The sequence below is a fragment of the Charadrius vociferus genome, unplaced genomic scaffold, assembly GCF_000708025.1.
Source record: "Charadrius vociferus isolate BGI_N301 unplaced genomic scaffold, ASM70802v2 scaffold257, whole genome shotgun sequence".
Lineage (NCBI taxonomy): Eukaryota > Metazoa > Chordata > Aves > Charadriiformes > Charadriidae > Charadrius > Charadrius vociferus.
In genome coordinates this window covers 622,672-627,200 of record NW_009649473.1, presented here as the reverse complement: position 1 = coordinate 627,200, position 4,529 = coordinate 622,672, and positions in this window count along the sequence as shown.

Genomic DNA, 4,529 nt, shown 5'->3' with positions numbered 1-4,529 from the left:
GCAGAAGAATTTTCAGTTTTGCCAGCCTGAAATACACGTTTGCTTTCTGATTCTGCCTAACAGACGTAACTGTGAAATTGAACAATTTTGGGGAAGAACAGAAAAGCACAGATAATAGTAATACCCAGAAAAACTTCTGAACGGCTTTGAAGCAGCTATAGAAAAAAAGCATTTAGTGCAATTGTAAAGCCCGTTTTACCAGTGCTCTGAACATCGTTGGAGAATATACACCAGGTAGGGAAGCTGGAGGAGATCAAATGAGAAATGACAAGCCTTTGACTATAAAGCTGTCGATACCGCAGAGGAGAGCCAAGCCAGCCGTACCTATTCCAGGGAGCGTAGAATGAAGACACGAGGGCTGTGCTGGGTTTAAGTTCATGCTGTTTTTAAAGAGAGCTGGCGTTGCCCATCTCCGCTGGTTGTTTTCTGCTTCGCTGGCAGCGCTGACCTGGCTGATCAATATTGCCACTAATTTTATTTAATTTTCTTGCCTGAGATGTATCTTTTCCTTTCATGCTCCCCCTTTGTTGCTCAGTCTAAGATTGATGTATAATGCCAAAATAAATCCGGGGAGCACCATGAGCCTCATAGAAAGTGTGCTCACTGCCATGCCTGTGTGATTTCCTCCTTTCTGATTCGAGGCCATGTAATACGTGAGGGTGGTTTTGTGCTCTCTTTGATGTGATTAGGCTGTTTCAGACACTGGATTCGGTTTCTAAGATTTGGGAGCTGGATGTGGCAGGGCCAGGAGATCTGAAAGGCTTTTAGTTACCCACTTGTAGTAAGCCACCTGCATGCTAAGACAGCCAAATTACCAGCCGCAAAGTGAAAAATGACAAGAGCATTCATTAAATGCCATGCCTGGACTAGAATCTGAGAGCACTGAAGTGTTTTTATCTCATCTAATGGGTAAGCGACAGCTCGGTAGTTCCTGCTGCATTTCCTGCTCGGCGGGGGCCGGGGGCTGCATTGATTCTGGGATAAAAAGGACTTTCAGAGCACTGGAAGGATGTGGGCCAAAAGAAGCCAAAAGTGGATAATTTGGTTGCAGCCTGTCGGCTTTGCCTTGCCGCGTTGGGTAACGGGTGCAGCCAGTCTGTTACCTGCCCTTGTCACGCTCAGGGTAGCGGCTGCATGGGAGCAGATGATGGAAGGAAAGAACTGGGAAAAAGAGGCAGACAACTGCACCAAGGGGTGACGTGTGCCAGGGTTGGCCTGGGAGGAGCTGTGAAGGTCGGTATCGATAACACCGAGTACCCTCGGTTGGCTGATTGATTCACTAGAGAGTTCAGCAGTCTTCGGTACCTTTCTTTAGTTGTTGAAAACTGGCAAGTTTGTGCCGGAAAAAAAATACCATCAGTATTTTTTTTCAGGAGATTCACTCTTCAACAACAACAAATGTTCCATTCTTGCAGGAAACAAAAAAAAAAAGGCTTTGGAATATTTTTAATGAACACTTATTTGAGGAATAAGAATGTTTGAATTTAAAATCCTGATCACCTTCAGACCTAAGTCCTGTCATCTCAGGAGCACGCTGCAGGGGAGATGTGGAGCACTGGGACCTGGTGCAAAGACACTTTGGGAAGCCATGACAGTGGGGCTGTCTCCTCAATCAGACCTTGCCATGTTGGATTTTAGCATGTCCTGCCCTCCTGGAGTTATGCGATGAGAGAAAATTGGTTTGAAACCAAAGAAAAAGGCTCTTAGCTGCTGCTGTTGAGGAAAGCTTGAAAACATGAGCTCAACAGGAAGGACTGATGTGTTTTTAGGTCCTTCGGCTTGGAGTCATACCCTGTTTTGCAGATTTGTGATGTTTGGGGCTTGAGCAGGTCTCTGGAACATTTGCCTGGGGCTGGATCGGGAGCTGCACAGCTCCTCTGAGGGGGCAGGGGCCGGAGGTGGGCGAGAGGGAAGCGGGGAGGCTGCAGCGCAGGGAGCTGGCGGGCGTTCCTCCTCAGCTGCCGTGGTCTTATAGGACCTGTTGAGCCTTATTTCTTGGACACCTGTCTGACAAAGACCCTGCTTGAGTCATTTACTGTAATGTCATGCCCTGAGGCCACTGAAGATGTGTTTAATTTGAAATTGAATGTAATTGGAGCAGTTGGCCTCGTTGCTGTAATAATGATTTTCAGCATGTTTCTGTGCTGTGCTGTCCACCAAAACAGAGAACTGCCCTAAGAGCTACAAACCCAAGAACTGCTGCACTAGACAATCTTTTTCTTTTTTTTTTTTTATTACAGACACAGCAGTTTGCACAGAAGGGCACAAGGAAGGGGGTATCAGTAGAACTAGTATCACCGTGACAGTCTCAGATATGGTGGTAACACCCCACAGAACAGTTTCCCCAGCAGATGTTGGCACAGCTGTCCCTGCTAGGGCAGAGGCTGCGATGCAGACCCAGCTTCGGAGGGCAGATGCAGCCTGCCAAGCCCCAGAATGCAGGGAGCGCCTGCGACTTCTGGCTGGTGCCAGGAGAAATGGCCCTCTGTCCTGCAGGAGGTGTGCTCTCTTGGAGGGGCTGTGCCACCAAGTGGAGGAGTTACAGGAGGAAGTGAGGCAGCTGAATGGCCTCAGAGAAGATGAAAAAAGATAGGATCTTTTCTGAGACAAAAGAGCACAAAGAGCCCCCAGTCCCAACTGAAGTAGAGAAGCAGGCAATGACCGCCCCTGGAGGAGGTGACCACCCTCTGGAGAAGGTGAAGGATAAAAGTTTTGACACCAAGAGGAAGGCTCCTGCTCCCCCTAAGCACTTACAACTACAAAATATGTTCACCAGCCTCAAGGTTGAAGAGGAGCCAGATGTCCGCTCTTCAAAGAGTCCCCATGAGCACTGAGGGAAGTGGCAAGTGTCATTGCAAGGCCACTCTCAATAGTCTTTGATTGATCATGGTGACTGGAAGTGCCCAAAGACCTGAAGGAAAGCAAAAGTCACTCTTTAAGAAGGGCAAGTAGGAGGACCTGGGGAACTACAGGCCAGTCAGCCTCACCTCTGTCCCTGGGAAGGTGATGGAGCAACTAATCCTGGAAGCTATTTCCAGGAACACAAACAACAAGAAAATCATCAGGAGTAGTCAGCATGGCTTCCCCAAGGGGGGTGTGGGGGGGGAAGTCATGCTTGACCAACTTGATAAGTTTCTACGACAAAATGACTGGCTTTGTAGATGATGGGAGAGCAGTGGATATTGTCTACCTGAACTTCAGCAAGGCCTTTGGCACTGTGTCCCACAACAGCCTCATAGACAAGCTGTTGAAGTGTGGGCTGGATGAGTAGACAGTGGATTGAAAACTAGCTGAATGGCCGGGCGCAGGGGGTGGTAGCACAAAGTCTAGTTGGAAGCCAGTAACTAGCAGTGACCACAGAGGTCAATAGTGGGTCCGGTTTATCATCTTCATTAATGATCTGGATGATGGGGCAGAGTGTACCACCAGCTAGTTTGCTGATGACAAAACTGGGAGGAATGGCTGATAAACCAGAGGGTCAAGCTGCCATCCAGAGGGACCTTGACAAGCTGGAGAAATGGGCTGACAGGAACCTCATGAATTTCAACAAGGCATTCAAAGTGCAGCACTTGGGGAGGAACAATCTCATGCACTAATAAATGCTGGGGTCCACCCAGCTGGAAAGCAGTGTGGCACCAGGAAAGGACCTGGAGGTCATGGTGGACACCAAATTGAACATGAGCCAGCCATATGCCTTTGTCACAACGAAGGCTGATGGTGCCCTGGGCTGTGTTAGGCAAAGTATTTCTAGCAGGTTGAGGGAAATGATCCTTCCCCTCTACTCGGCGCTGGTGAGGCCACACATGGAGTGCTGTGTCCAGTGCTGGGCTCCCCAGTGAAAGAGAGACATGGACATATTGGGGAGAGGCCAACGAAGGGCCAGAAGGATAATTAAGGGACCGGAGCATCTCACATATGAGAAAAGTCTTAGAGAGCTGGAACTGTGTTTTAGCCTGGAGAAGAGAAGGCTCAAGGGGGATCTTATCAATGTATATAAACACCTGAAGGGAGGGTGCAAAGAAGATGGAGCCAGGCTATCCTCAGTGGTGCCCAGTGCCAGGACAAGAGGCAATGGGCACAGACTTGAAACACAGGAGGTTCCCTCTGAACATCGGGAAATGCTTTTTTACTGTGAGGATGGCCAAGTGCTGGCACAGGTTGCTCAGAGAGGTTGTGGAGTCTCCAGCCTTGGAGACACTCAAAAGCCATCTGGTGATGGCCCTGGGCACCTGGCTGTAGGTAACCTGCTTGAACAGGGGGGTTGGACCAGATGGCCTCCAGAGGTGGGCAAGCGAAGTTGCCCAGGGACAGAAGTTTTTCCAGTTATGAAGTGAGGCGGTAGCTGAGGGGTGAGGGAGGTACGGCGGGTCTGTGGGCCACGGGCAACTGTGGAGAAAGGTGAGGAGACCGACGTTAAGGGTCTTTGGTCTGGGGACCGTTCATCTCAGGTCCCCGCTGTTCCAGCTGACAGGGACCCACCGTCCCGCCGGGGCTTTGCTCCTGCCGCCGCCTCGCCCGGGAGGGGGTCC